The sequence below is a fragment of the Tamandua tetradactyla genome, chromosome 3 (genome assembly GCF_023851605.1).
Source record: "Tamandua tetradactyla isolate mTamTet1 chromosome 3, mTamTet1.pri, whole genome shotgun sequence".
Classification (NCBI taxonomy): domain Eukaryota; kingdom Metazoa; phylum Chordata; class Mammalia; order Pilosa; family Myrmecophagidae; genus Tamandua; species Tamandua tetradactyla.
In genome coordinates, this window is record NC_135329.1 from 18,726,563 (window position 1) to 18,742,510 (window position 15,948).

General features: G+C 38.3%; 1 protein-coding gene across 2 annotated transcripts in view; it reads left to right on the forward strand.

Annotated features, from left to right (window-relative positions):
* Positions 1-15,948, forward strand: part of HGSNAT (heparan-alpha-glucosaminide N-acetyltransferase) — an 83,803-nt gene that overhangs the window by 33,477 nt on the left and 34,378 nt on the right. The gene's annotated exons all lie outside the window — the stretch shown is intronic.

The following is a 15,948-nucleotide window of genomic DNA, read 5'->3' on the forward strand; positions in this document are numbered from 1 at the left end:
TCCAAGATACTGGAGACTAAAAGAAATATCAGTATAATGATTCAGAAGTTATTAGTTAAATCCTATCTTCTCTTTTATAACTCCACCTTTATTTATTTTTCTTATTGATCATCATAGCAATTAGTTGTAGAACAGATTTCAGTGTTTGGTATGGGTAACAATTCCAGAATTTTAGGTTTAGGTTTAGGTTCTATCTGCTCTAAGATACTAGAAACTAAAAGAAAGAAAAATATGATGATTCAGCAATAATGCTCATTCCCTATAACTTCACCTTCGATCTCTCTCCCACTCTTTAGAGGTATTTGGGCTGTGCCCATTCTAACTTTTTCATGTTGGAAGGGGCTGTCGATAATATGGGATGGGGGATGGAACTAGTTAATGTTTTGGAGAGGTTGGCCCCTCTGCATTTTAGGACTTGTTTGGGAACCCGTCTGGAGATTGTAGGTTTCTGGGAAGTTACCCTACCACATGGAACCTTTGTAGAATCTTACATAACGCCCAAGATGTTCTTTGGGATTGGCAGGCATGGTTTTGGCTGGGGTTTGGCAAGCTATAATAGGTAGAAACACCTAACTGAAGCTTGCATGAGAGTTATCTCTAGAGTAGCCTCTTGACTGTATTTGAACTTTCTGAGCCACTGATACCTTATTTGTTAGCCTCTTTTCCTCCTTTTGGTCAGGATGGAATTGTTGATCCCATGGTGCCAGGGCCAGGCTCATGCGAGTCATCTCCCATGTCGCCAGGGAGAATGTCACTCCTTGATATGTCTCACATAGGGGGAAGGGCAATGGTTTCACTTGCAGAATTGGGCTTTAGAGAGAGGCGACATGTGAGCAACATAAGAGGTCCTCCAGAAGTAGCTCTTAGGCATACCTATAGGTAGGCTAAGCTTCTTTGCTACATACATAAGCTTCACAACAGCAAGCCTCAAGATCAAAGGCCTGGCCTATTGATTGAGGTGTCCTTATTGTTTGACACAGTATCACGGGTTTCCCTGGTGGTAAAGTTTAATAGTTCAGTCTTTTTTCCTCCCATCCCTCAAGGGACCTTGCTAATACTTTTTGATTATCTGCTTAATATGCTCTGGGATGTATCCAGGTATCACATTAAGCTATACAGGATTAAAGCCCCTCATTATTATTCTGGGCTCCCTGTGTTTGGATTGTTTAAATGGCAGGTTGAGTTAGATTATGTACTACAGAAAACAGTTCTGGTCAAAATAAACCTTTCTTCCTTTGGTTTCAAAGAGTAGATGAGGTTCTACAATATAGGTAATGTCTTCCTTACTCCTGTATTCTGAATTACCTTAATCTCGACCTGATCAGCTTTGTTATCTCTAAATACCAGGTATAAAATATATAAAACAGCCTCTCAAAATTCAAAAATAACAATTCTGTTCCAGACTAAATGACTGCTATAAAAGCTTACAATCTAGGCCCCTGTTTTCTTATAAGTATTTTCTGAATGAGACCATACAATATTTGCTGTTTTGTTTCTGGCTTATTTTGCCTCACCAAATGTCCCACAGGTTCATTCACAATGTTGTATGCCTCACATCTTTCTTCCTTCTGGTAGTAGCACACTATCTGATCATATATATACATCACCGTTTGCCAGTCTACTTCTCAGTCAGTGCTTCCTTCAGACACCTCCATTCACTGGGCATCATGTTTGATGTCCAAAGTCAACAGTCCATCAACATTCTCAATTTTAGATAATTTCATTGTTCCCAAGAGAAAGATAACCAATAAACATATTCAGCAAATAGAAAATCCAAACCTCCCCTTAACTCTTGTCCCTCCCCCATTATTTACCCCTGGTGTTGCTATGGTACTGTTGATTTCCTGTTAAACACAGCCCATAGCATGCATTAATAGTTTTCCTCCAATACCTGATCTTACACTCTTTGTACAAGATTTATACCTTTGCAGTAGTTGATGCAAGAACTTAAAATATTTGTAGTTTTAATCAGTGGGACACATGTATCTATACAACTCTTTCAGTCATGCTCACCTTCAATGTGGTAATATTACTTATAGACCCACACATAAACCACATTCGCTTCTATCTTTGCCCTCACATTTAAGATCAACCTCATTAGGTAACTATTCACCCATCTCTAGCTTCCATGTATCTCTAGGTCCCCTATATTCTGTACTATATGCCTCTGATTTTACCTTTACCATGGTCATAAAAGTGAAATCATACAGTATCTATCCTTTTGTGTCTGGCTTATTTCACTCAGCATTATGTCCTCAAGGCTCATCCATCTTGTCATGTGCTTCAAGATGTCATTTCATTTTACTGCTGCATAATAGTACATCATATGTATATACCACATTTTGTTAATCCACTCTTCTGTTGATGGGCGCTGGATTATTTCTATCTTTTGGCAGTTGTGAATAATGCTGCTATGAACATTTTTGTGCAAATGCCTTTTCACTGCTTTTAGCAATTCTGGATATATACTGAGTAGCAGAATTGCTGCTTCATAGGGCAACTTTATATTTCCTAAGGAACCGCCAAACAGTCTTCCATAGTGGCTGTATCATTATACATTCCCACCAGCGGTGCATGAGTGTCCCAATTTCTCCACAACCTTTCCAACATTTGTAGTTGTTTAATAACAACCATTCTTATAGGGGTGAGGTAGTATCTCATTGTAGTCTTTTTGTTTGTTTTTGCTTTTTTTTTTTATAAATTTGAAGCATACTTGATAATACGTTTGGTATAATCTTCCTACCCAATATATATATGTAATATTTAATTAATTTTTTAATTTTTTAAAAAAACACAACAAATGCAAATATTCTTAACTAATGATCATTCCGTTCTACATCAGTAATTCACAATATAATCACATAGTTGCATATTCATCATCTTAATCATTTCTTAGAACATTTGCATCAATTCAGAAAAAGAAATAAAAAGAAAACAGAAAACAATTCATACATACCATACCCTTCACCCCTCCCTTTCATTGAGCACTAGCATTTCAATGTAGATATATTTTAACATTTATTCCCCCTATTATTTATTTTTATTCCATGTGTTGTACTTGTCTGTTGATAAGGTAGATAAAAGGAGCATCAGACACAAGGTTTTCACAATCAACAGTCACATTGTGAAAGCTGTATCATTATACAATCATCTTCAAGAAACATGGCTACTGGAACACAGCTCTACATTTTCAGGCAGTTCCCTCCAGCCTCTCCATTACACCTTGACTAACAAGGTAATATGTATTTAATGCGAAAGAATAACCTCCAGGATAACTCTTGACTGTTTGGAATCTCTCAGCCATTGACATTTTATTTTGTCTCATTTCACTCTTCCCCCTTTTGGTCGAGAAGGTTTTCTTAATCCCTTGATGCTGAGTCTCAGTTCATTCTAGAGATTTTCTCCATCCCTCGATGCTGAGTCTCAGCTCATTCTAGGATTTCTGTCCCACATTGCCAGGAAGGTCCACACTCTTGGGAGTCATGTTCCATGTAGACAAGGGGAGGGCAGTGAGTTTGCTTGTTGTGTTGGCTGGAGAGAGGCCACATCTGAGCAACAAAAGAGATTCTCTTGGGGGTGACTCTTAGGCCTAATTTTAAGTAGGCTTGACCTATCCCTTGTGGGGTTAAATTTCATATGAACAAATCCCAAGATTGGGGGCTCAGCCTGTTGCTTTGGTAGTCTGCACTGCTTGTGAGAATATCAAGATTTCAACTTGGGGAAGTTGAATTTTTTCCCTTTCTCACCATTCCCCGAAGGGGACTTTGCAAATACTTTTTTATTCACTGTTCAAATCACTCTGGGACTTATTGGGGCATCACTCTGGACAAACAACAAAATCTCATGCCCTACTCAAGGTTCCATGTACTTATGGTGTTCAGTTAAGCTGTCTACATTAGTTATATTAGGAAATGCACTAGTTAAAATATAAATTTTGTACCAAAGAAGCATTTTTTTGCTTTAGTCTCACACATAAGTTAAAATTTTAAAATATTAATTACTATCAATTTTCAACACCCTGCAATAATGATTACATTGTGTGATCGTTTTAGTCTTGAACTGCATTTCCTTCATAGCTAATGAAAATGAGCATCTCTTCATGTGCTTTTTAGCAACCTGTATTTGCTTTTCAGAAAAATGCCTATTCATGTCTTTAGCCTTTTTATAATTGGGTTGTTTGTTCTTTTGTTGTTGAGTTGTATGATTTCTTTCTGTATACAGGATATCAAACCTTTATCTGACATGTGATTTCTAAATATTTTCTCCCATTGAGTTAACTGCCTTTTCACCTTTTTTACAAAGTCTTTTGAGTTACAAAAGCATTTGATTTTGAAGAGTTCTCATTTATCTATTTTTTCTTTTGTTGCTTGTGCTTTGGGGGTGAAGTTTAGGAAGCTACCTCCCATTAATAGGTTTTAAAGATATTTCCTACATATTCTCCTAGGAGCTGTATGGTAATGGTTCTTATATTTAGGTGTTTGATCCACTGTTAGTTAATTTTTCTATAGGATGTAAGGTAAGGGAACTCTTTCATTCTTTTGGCTATTGATATCTAGTTCTTCCATGCCCATTTATTTAAAAGACCCATTTGTCCCAGTTCTGTGGATTTGGGGGCCTTGTCGAAGATCAGTTGACTATAGATGTGGTTATCTATTTCTGCGCTCTCTATTTGATTCCATTGGTCAGTACTTCTGTCTTTATGCCTGTACCATGCTGTTTTGACCACTGTGGTTTTATAATAAGTTTTAAAGTCAGGAAGCATTTATCCTTCCATTTCATTCTTCTTTTTTAGGGGATGCATTTAGCTATTTGGGGTTTCTTTCCCTTTCAGATGAATTTGGTAACCAGCTTTTCCAGGTCTTCAAAGAAGGTTGTTGGAATTTTGATTGGGACAGCATTGAATTTGTAGATCAGTTTGGGTAGAATTGACATCTTAACTACATTTAACCTTCCTGTCCGTGAGCAGGGAATGTCTTTCCATTTATTTAAATCTTATTTGCTTTCTTTTAGCAATGTAATGTATTTTCTGTGTACAGGTCCTTTATATTCCTAGTTAAGTTCAATACTAGATACTTGATTCTTTTAGTTGCTATATTGAATGGAATTTTCCCTTTAATTGACTCCTCAGGTCATTGCTTGTATATAGAAACATTACTGATTTTTGGACATTAATTTTTAATTAATTAGCTCAAGTAACTTTGTTGTAGATCTCTCAGGATCTGAAAGTTTTACTTCTTCCTTTTCAATTTGATACCTTTTATTTCTTTTTCCTGCCTGATTGTTCTAGCTAGAACTTCTACTACAATGTTGAATAATTGTGGTGACAGAGGGCATCCTTGTCTCATTCCCGATTTTAGGGGTAAAGCTTTCAGCCTCTCACCATTGAGTATGATGCTGGCTATGGGTTTTTCATATATGCCCTGTATCAGATTGCGGAAGTTACCTTTGATTCCTACCTTTTGAAATGCTTTTGTCAGAAAAGGATGTTGAATTTTGTCGAATGCTTTTTCAGCATCAATTGAGATACTCATTCTCTTTCTATTTGTTAATACGCTGTATTACATTAACCGATTTTCTTGTGTTGAACCATCCTTGCATTTCTGGTATAAACCCCACGTGGTCGTGTTGTATAATTCTTTTAATGTGTTGTTGGATTTGGTTTCATAGTATTTTGTTGAGAATTTTTGCATCATGTTCATTAGGGAGATTGGCCTGCAGTTTCTTATAGCATCTTTACTCGGATTTGGTATTAAACTGATGTTAGTTTCATAAAATGAGTTAGGTAGTATTTCTTTTTCCTCAATTTTTCAGAAAAGTTTGACCAGTATTGGTGTTAGTTCTTTTTGGAATTTTTTATAAAATTCCCCTGTGAAACCATCTGGTACTGGGCTTTTCTTTATAGGAAGTTTTTTTTTTTTTCAAATTTTTCTTATTTTATAATATAACATAATATACAAAGCTAATAAAGAAAAAAGCAATAGTTTTCAAAGCAACTGTCAACAAATGGTTACAGGGCAGATCCCAGAGTTTGTCATGGGATACCATACCATCATCTCAGATTTTTCCTTCTAGCTGCTCCAGAACATTGGTGGCTAGAAGGAATAAATATTTTTTTTAATCTTTACAGTCAACTTTTTTTTTTCTTTTTTGTGAAAAATAACATATATCTGAAAAAGCAATAAATTTCAAAGTACATCACAACAATTAGTTGTAGAACAGATTTCAGAGTTTGGTATGGGTTACAATTCCAATTTTAGGTTTTTACTTCTAGCTGCTCTAAGATACTGGAGACTAAAGGAAATATCAATTTAATGATTCAGCGATTGTATTTGTTTGTTAAACCCTACCTTCTCTGTATAACTCTACCATCACCTCTGATCTCTCTATCCCACTCTCTAGGAGTATTTGGGCTATGGCCATTCTAAACTGTTTCATTTTGGAAGGGGCTGTCAATAATATAGGGTAGGAAGATGGAACTAGCTGATGCTCTGGAGAGGCTGGGCCCTCAAGATTTCAGGACTTACTGGTCCAGGGACCCATCTGGAGGTTGTAACTTTCTGGAGAGTTACCCTAGTGCATGGAATATTTGTACAATCTTATATATTGCCCTAGGTGTTCTTTAAGATAGGCTGGAATGGTTTTGGTTGGGGGTTGGCAAGTTATGGTAAGTAGCAATGTCTAACTGAAGCTTGCATAAGAATGACCTCCAGAGTAGCCTCTCAACTCTCTATTTGTTCTCTCTCGGCCACTGATACTTTATTAGTTACACTTTGTTTCCCTCTTTTGGTCAGGATAGAATTGTTGCTCCCATGGTGACAGGACCAGACTCATCCCTGGGAGTTTCTCCCACGCCACCAGGGAGACGTTCACCCCTGTATGTCATGTCCCACATAGGGGGGAGGAGTGATTTCAGCTGCAGAATTAGGCTTAGAAAGAGTGAGGCCACATCTGAGCAATATAAGATGTCCTCCAGTAATAACTCTTAGGCATAACTATAGGTAGGCTAAGCTTCTCTGCTACATGTATAAGCTTCACAAGATCAAGGGCTCAAGATCAAGGGCTTGGCCTATTGATTTGGGTGTCCCTAATGTTTGACACAATATCAGGGGTTTCCCCGGTGGTAAAATTTAATAGTTCTATATTTTCTCTCCTATCCCTCAAGGGACTTTGCCAATACTTTTTGATTATGTACTTAATATATTCTAGGATGTATTCAAGCATTACATTAAGCTATACAGGATTAAAGGCTCTCATTTTTATTCTGGGTTCCCTGTGTTTCGATTGATCAAATGAGCTACTCAGATAGGTTGAGTTAGATTATGTGCTACATAAAATTTAGACTCAGGACAAAATAAACCTTTCTTCCTTTGGTTTCAAAGAGTAGGTGAGGTTCTAAGTTATAGACATTATCTTCCTTACCCCTCTGTTCTGAATTACCTTAATCCTGACCTGATCAGCTTCATTCTTATCTCTAAATACCAGTTTATAGATATATAAAACAGCCTCTCAAAATTCAGAAATAATAATTACCACTCTGGACTAAATGACTGCTATAAAAGCTTACAATCTAGACTCCTGTTTTCTTATAAGCATTTTCTAAAGGAAACCATACAATAATTGTTCTTTCATATCTGGCTTATTTTGCTGTAGGAAGATTCTTGATGACTGAATCTCTTTACTTGTGATTGGTTTGTTGAGATCTATTTCTTCTTGAGTCAGTATACCTTGTTCATGTGTTTCCATTTGTCTATTTCATCTAAGTTGTCTAGTTTGTTGGCATAATAGTTGTTTATAGTATCCTCTTATGACTTTTTTTTTTATTTCTTCAGGGTCTGTGGTAACGACCCTCCTCTCATTTCTGATTTTGTTTATTTGCATCCTCTCTGTTTTTTTCTTTGTCAACCTTGCTAGTGGTCTGTTGATTTTTTTTCAAAGAGCCAGCTTTTGGTTTTATTAATTCTTTCTTTTGTTCTCCCATTCATTTAACTTTGCTTTAAACTTTGTTAAAAGTTTTCTTCTTTTATTTGCTTTGGGGTTAATTTGCTATTCTTTCTCAAGTTCCTTCAGGTGAGCAGTCAAGTCCTCTTTTTTTACTCTTTCTTCTTTTTTAATATAGGCATTTAGGGCAATAAACTTCCCTCTCAGCACAGCCTTTGTCACATTCCATAAGTTCTGATATGTTGTGTTCTTGTTTTCATTCATCTCCAGATAGTTACCAATTCCTCTAGCAATTTATTCTTTAACCCCCTGGTTGTTTAAGAGTGTGTTATTTAATCTCCATATATTTGTGAAAGTTCTAGTTCTTTGGTAGTTATTGATTTCCAGCTTCATCCCATTGTGATCAGAGAATGCTTTGAATAATTTGTATGTTTTAAAATTTATAGACTTGTTTCATGCCCAGGCATATGATATATCCTGGAGAGTGTTCCATTAGCACTAGAGAAGAATATATATCCTGGTGTTTTGGGGTGTAACAACCCATGTATGTCTGTTAGGTCTAATTTATTTATCAAATTAAGTTCTCCATTTCCTTGCTGATCATCTGTCTGGTTGTTCTATCTATAGATGAGAATGGTGTATTGAAGTCTCCTAGTATTATTGTTGAAATGTCTGTCGTTTCCTTCAGTTGTGCCAATGTCTGTCTCATGTACTTTGGTGCTCCTTAATTGGGAGTATAAACATTTATGATTGTTATTTTGTCTTGGTGAATTTCCCTTTTATTAATATATAGTGTTCTTTTTTGTCTCTTATGATGTTTTTACATTTAAAATCTATTTTGTCTGATGTTAATATAGCTACTACTGTTTCTTTTGGTTTTGGCTTGTGTGGAACATCTTTTTCCATCCTTTCACTTTCAATCTATTTGTATCCTTGGGTCTAAGATGAGTCTTTTGTAAGCAACATATAGCTGGATTATATTTCTTAATCCATTGGTAAGTTTATCTGTTAACATTCAAAGTTATTACTTTATAGTTATTACTGTAAAGCCATTTCTTGAGCCCACCATTTCATCTTTTTTATTTTATTTGACGTATCTATATATTCTTTTCCCTCTTTCTCTTTTTATTTTTTAATTAGTCTTACTGGTACTCTTCAATTCTGTGCCCTCATCCAGACCTACCTCTCTTGTCTTTTTTTTTTTACAGCTGGCAGAACTCCCTTTAGTATTTCTTAGAGGATCGGTCTCTTATGACAAATTCTCTCAGCATTTGTTTTCTGTGAAAAAAAAATTTTTTTGGATACCTGGTACAGGAATCAAACATGAGTCTCCTGTATGGAAGGTAAGCATTCTACCACTGTACCACCTGTGCACCCTGTTTGTCTGTGAAAATTTTAATCTCTCCCTCAGTTTTAAAGGACAACTCAGCTGGGTATAGAATTCTTGCCTTGAATTCTTTCTCTTTTAGGATCTTAAACATATCATACCTTCTCATCTCCATAGTACCAATTGAGTAGTCCAATCTCAATCTTATGTGGTTTCCCTTGTATGTAGTAGATTTGTTTTTCTTTTGCTGCTTTCAGGATTGTCTGCTTCTCTGCAGCATTTGACAGACTGATTAGTATGTCTTGGGGAAGGCCTGTTTGGATTTGTTCTATTTGGAGTTCATAGGGCTTCTTTCTTTTGCAAATTTATGTCCTTTATAAGGGTTGGGAAGTTTTCCCCCATTATATCCTCAACTAATCTTTACTCTTCTCCCTCTTGGATACTGATGGTTCTTATATTTGTGCACTTGTATTGTCTATCATCTCCCTCAGATCCAATTAAAAAATTTTCCATCTTTTTTGCCATTTGCTCTTTTGTGTTTTGGGAATCAGTTGTCCTCTCCTCTAGTTTGCTTATTCTTTCTTCTGCCTATTCATATCTGCTGTTGTGTGTCTCTAGTATATTTTTGATTTGTGCTACAGCATCTTTAATGTCTGTGATAGCTTCTATTTTTCTATTCATTCTTTCAAATTCCTCTTTATGCTCTTCTGTTGTCTTCCTGATTTCCTTTATGTCATTAGCCATCCTGTTGATTTTATTTGGTAGAGTTATATGAACTTTGATTAGTTGTTCCAAAGTCTGTGTCTCCTTTGGTGTTTTAATTTGGTTATTAGACTAGGCTATATCTGTCTGCATCTTGATATGCTTAGTGATCTTTTGTTGCCTTCAAGGCACATAAATAGCTTGATAAGGTTACTTTGGAAATTGACTTCCTTCAGTAGTCTAAAGCTTCATATTTGCAGGATGGATGTGAAACAAGATGCAGGGCATGGGGCAGGGCACAACAGTGAGGTGATAGGTTGTGGTACAGGTATAGGCATGTGTTGGGAGATGGTACTTTGTTCCTATGAGCATGGGGTACAGGGTTGTGCAGGGGCACAGGGTTGTGCAGGGTGTCGGGGGAGGTGGATGAGGGGGCTGTGTAGATGCATGGGGGCTGGTGCATTGACAGGATGTGAGTGGGCACGTGGAGCAGGGGGGCTGTGTGTATCAGGATGCGGGGTATGGGGCACAGAGGTTGGGGCAAAGGGAGGACAGGGTACTGGTGTGTCCTTGTGCAGGGGGAGGAGTCCAAGGGTGCCGGGATCCAGATGTGTGAGTTTGTAGGGACAGGGCATAGGTCGAGGGATATTAGTCAGGGCAGATGATGTCAGGTGTGTGGTTGCACACATACAGGGGCTTGGGGCAAGTGTCTGTATAGCACAGATGTGTGCGGGAGCAGGGCACTTATGCCAGGGGTTGGGCAAGGGTATGCACTTGTGTTGGGTAGGGGGTTGGGTGCTGGGGTCAAGAAGTCATTGCATGGATGTGTGGGGCCCCAGCGGGGAGGATGTTGCTGTGCAGGTGCAGAGGTCTGTGGGGCGGGGCCCTTTTGTGCCATGTGTAGAGCTCAGGGGCAACAGGCCGGGGTTGCACCTGCATAGGCTGGGGGTGGGTGTGCCTGGCTGCGCAGGTCAGTGCTTGCCCAGAGCTAAGGGGTGTGGTGGGGGTGTGTGCATGCAGGTGCAGGGTTCTGGGGGGCCTGGACGCTGATGTACACATGTGCAGATCTCAGGGGGGGTTTCATGACTGAATGGGTGGGTGTGGCCTAGGCATGAAGGTGATGTCTACAGCCTGGATGAATAGGTAGCTACCTGCAGAGGGGTAGGGAGGGGGAGGTAAGTATCAAGTGGCTGAGCATGAATCTCTGGAGGGTTGGAGAGAGACTGTGTACTTGTGTGGGAGAGGTATGTGGGAGACACACGGGGTTCAGGACAGGGGCGCTTGGAACATGGTGGCGGGGCAGTTGATGGGGTTCAGGTTTGTGGGGTGTGGGGGGAGTTGCGGGTGGGGGTGGCATATATTAAGGTAGCACGTTCGAGGAGCTTGGCTTGGTTCACTTCCTTGGCTCTGTCTCCCTGTCTGTGTACTCCTGAGGGCTCTGGGTTTCTGTTTCGAAATTGGCTCCACTAGGCTGTTTGTACTAGCTGGACAGTCTCTCATTCTCTGCATCTCAGTTCTTCAGTTTTTGCTGCCAGAGCCTTCCTATATTGTGTAAAAGACCCTCCCAGGTCACTTACACCCTGGAACTGCTGTCCCAGTCACCGTCTCATCAGTTCTCTAGCTGTTCCTTGGAGCAGGGGTGAACTCAGCCTATCCTATCCTATCATCACATTTTAATAATTAAATATTAGGTTATTTTAAATATTAATAATTATTCTTATTCCTAATTCCCATTTATAACAGAGTGAATAGAATGCTGCTCCTATAAATGACCTCTTTTCACTGTGAGCAAGAAAGGGCATCTTCTATAAACGTGCAGTAATCTGGTTTATATTCAAAGGGCATCAATTTATATGATCAACATACTGGATTTTTTTTCCTTTAGCATAATCCTGTTGTCCAAATAAATGGGAAGACAGATGGACTCTGACTAATATCCTTCAATACACCAAACTGCCTGTATTAGTTTGCTAAATGCTGCTGGAATGCAATATACCAGAAAAGGAATGGCTTTTAAAAAGGGAATTTATTAAGTTACATGTTTATAGTTACAAGGCCATAAAAATGTTCAAACTATGGCATCCAGAGAAAGATACCTTTCCTTTTCTGTCTGCCACATGGGAAGGCGATGTCTGTCACATGGGAAGGCATGGCTGGCATCTGTTGGTCCTTGTTCCTGTTTCTATTACTTCTAGCTTCTGATGTCAGTGGTTTCCTTTCTAGGCTTCTGTGGGCCTTCACTTAGCTCCTCTGGGTTCTGGCTTGCTTAGCATCTTATTGGAAAGCTCATGGCAACATGTACTGTGCTCTGTATCTCCAAGCGTCTGCGTCTTTGCATCTACTCTCTCTGTCAGCACTTCAGGAATCTCCAGATGTCTGCATCTCTGTCAGCTCTGAAACAACTGTTCTTCAAGCATCTGTGTTAGCTCTGAGCTCTTTCTCTTTCCATTAGCTCTCTCAAAGACTCCAGTAAACTAATCAAGCCCCACCTTGACTGGGCAGAGTTACACCTCCATCTAGTGCAAAGGCCACAGCCACAATTGGGTGTGTTACATCTCCATGAAGTAATCAAAAGGTGTATCCACAATTGAGAAGGTCAGTTTCCGTGGAAAAGATCTCATCAAAGGTTTCCACCCTACAATATTGAATTGAGTTTAAAGGACATGGCTTTTCTGGGGTACACAACATTTTCAATCTAGCATAATTTCTTTGAGAAAGAGATCTCTGTATCAATCATAAAAACTAGGGGTAGATTTTTTAAAATGTTAAGCAATGTGCCATATAAACCATATGGCAATCTATTAATAAACACAGTTTGTGGTATAATTCCAGCTTTTGACATCTTTAACACCACTCTTGTTTAAACTTTGAAATAGGTGGAGAACACATTGTTGGCCTTTGTCTTTAGATACATGTTTGTGTAGTTTTTAACTATTTTCACAGGTGTAGTGGGCCAACATTTTTCTTCTGGTCATCAGTTTTTTTTTTTTTTTTTTTTTTTTAAAGGAAAGACAGAGAGAAGGAAGGAAGGATAGAAGGAAGGAAGGAAGGAAGAAAGGGAAACATCTTTAAACATTTTCTTGTTTTTATTGTATTCTGTTTCTCCGTTTTTGTTACATGGGCTGGGGCCGGGAATCGAACCGAGGTCCTCCGGCATAGCAGGCAAGCACTTTGCCCGCTGAGCCACCGCGGCCCGCCCTGGTCATCAGTTTTTATTGTATTAGTTCTCAAACATTGTTTTTCTTTAGGCTAAATGCATCCCAAACTCAAAGTTGATGGAAATGCTAGATGTTTGCATTATGTCACAAAATGCCTCAGACTTCATAAATCCCTTATCTAATTGTGTATGTCAGAATACTATAATAAACAAAAGATGTCAGTTATCTTGCTGGCTTTCCTTTCTAGAATTCCATCCAAAACATTCAGTGTAAGACTAACAGGATAGCTGGCTTCGTTCCTGTAGTGTGACACACATGGCTTCCCTCAGTATCCATGACTATTTTGGGTTCTGATAGAACTCTGTCCTGTTGGAACTTCCTCTGTAGAAATCAATTATTTTTTCTAATTTTCACATTTTTTCACAGCTAGCTGTTCTAAATTTTATCCTACAGAAGAAAAATTGTCCTGTTAAGTAAAGCAGAAGGGTGTTACCTAGCTAAACATGACGGTTTTTTCTTCTGAGATTTGATTGAACTCCAAATGTCATTTGGTTGATAAGCTGATGCCTCTGTCTACCCAAATCCTGTCTGTTATAGCTCTGCCCAGGCAATTGCTTATTGATCAGATCTGCCTGCTTCCTTCTTCTGTACATTCGGATCTGATTTTCCATTATATTCTATGGCCCTTCCCTTACAATTCCATCGCACAGTAGCATCATGGAATAAGTTGTTGAATATCAATCGTTCCTGTAGTGTGTATTTTTCTATTTACTCTTTCAAATTCTTCCGTATGCTCTTCTAGTGTCTTCATATCTTCTGTGTTTTTGGCCAACCCATGAAGTTATTTTGGAGCTTTGTATATACTTTTTTGTTGTTGTTGTTTGTTCTGTTTTGTTTTAATTAATTTATTAATTAAAAAAATAAAGAAAATAAAACAACATACATAATCAGTAATTCACAATATCATCACTTAGTTGCATATTCATCATTTCTTAGAACATTTGCATTAATTCAGAAAAAGAAATAAAAAGACAATAGAAAAAGAAATAAAATGAACACAGGAAAGAAAAAAAAAAGATTATGCCTACCATACCCCTTACCCCTTGCTTTCATTGATCACTAGCATTTAAACTAAATTTATTTTAGCATTTGTTCCCCCTATTATTTAATTTTATTCCATATGTTCTACTCCTTTTTTGACAGGGTAGATAAAAGGAGCATCAGACACAAGGTTTTCATAATCACACAGTTACATTGTGACAGCTGTATCATTATTCAGTCATCCTCAAGAAACATGGCTACTGGAACACAGCTCTGCATTTTCAGGCAGTTCCCTCCAACCTCTCCATTACATCTTGAATAACAAGATGATATCCACTTGATGCATAAGAATAACCTCCAGGATAACCTCTTGACTCTGTTTGGAATCTCTCAGCCATTGACACTTTGTCTCATTTCCCTCTTCCCCCTTTTGGTCGAGAAGGTTTTCTCAATCCCTTGATGCTAAGTCTCAGCTCATTCTAGGGTTTTCCTCAATCCCTTGATGCTGAGTCTCCGTTCATTCCAAGATCTCTGTCCCACGTTGCCAGGAAGGTCCACACCCCTGGGAGTCACGTCCCATGTAGAGAGGGGTAGGGTGGTGAGACTGCTCGTTGTGTTGGCCTGGAGAGAGGGGCCACATCTGAGCAACAAAAGAGGTTCTCTTGGGGGTGACCCTTAGGCCTAATTTTAAGCAGGCTTGACCTATCCTTTGTGGGGTTAAGTTTCATATGAACAAACCCAAAGGCTGGGGCTCTGCCTATAGCTTTGTTTGTCCACACTGCTTGTGAGAATATCAAGAATTCAACTTGGGGAAGTTGAATTTCTCCCCATTCTCACCACTCCCCGAAGGGGGCTTTGCAGATACTTTTCCACTCACTGATCGAGTCACTCTGAGATTCATCGGGGCATCACTCTGGACAAACCAGCAAAATCTCATGTCCTACCTGAGATTCCAAGTACTTATGGCATTCAAACTATCTACATAAGTTATATTAGGAAATGCACTAGTCAAAATATAAATTTTGTAGCTAATAAACATTTTTTGCTTTAGTCTCACACAGAAGGTGACATTTTAAAATATTAATTACCATCTATTTTCAGTACCCTGCAATAATGACATTCCTTTGTTCTTCCTCATGCAAAAACATTTTTAAAATTGTACCTTGTACATTTCACTATTATTATACACTCTAGGCATTCCTAGATTATACCATCTCAATCTTTAACATCTATCTTTCTTTCTGATTTCATTTATGTCCCCAGCCCTCCTTCCTCTATCATTCTCACATGGAGCTTCATTCAGTGTTTTAAGATAATTATATTACAATTAGGTAGTATTGTGCTGTCCATTTCTGAGTTTTTGTATCCAGTCCTGTTGCACAATCTGTATCCCTTCAGCTCCAATTACCCAATATCTTTCTATCTCCTGATGGTCCCTGTTACGAACAAAATATTCCAAGTTTATTCACTAATGTCAGTTCATATCAATGAGACCATACAGTATTTGTCCTTTAGTTTTTGGCTAGTCTCACTCAGCATAATGTTCTCAAGGTCCATCCATGTTGTTACATACTTCATAAGTTTATTCACTGTTAAAGTTGCATAATATTCCATTGTATGTATATACCACAGTTTGTTTAGCCACTCATCTGTTGATGGACATTTTGGCTGTTTATATCTCCTTGCAATTGTAAATAATGCTGCTATAAACATTGGTGTGCAAATGTCCATTTGTGTCTTTGCCCATATGTCCTCTGAGTAGATACCTAGCAATGGTATTGC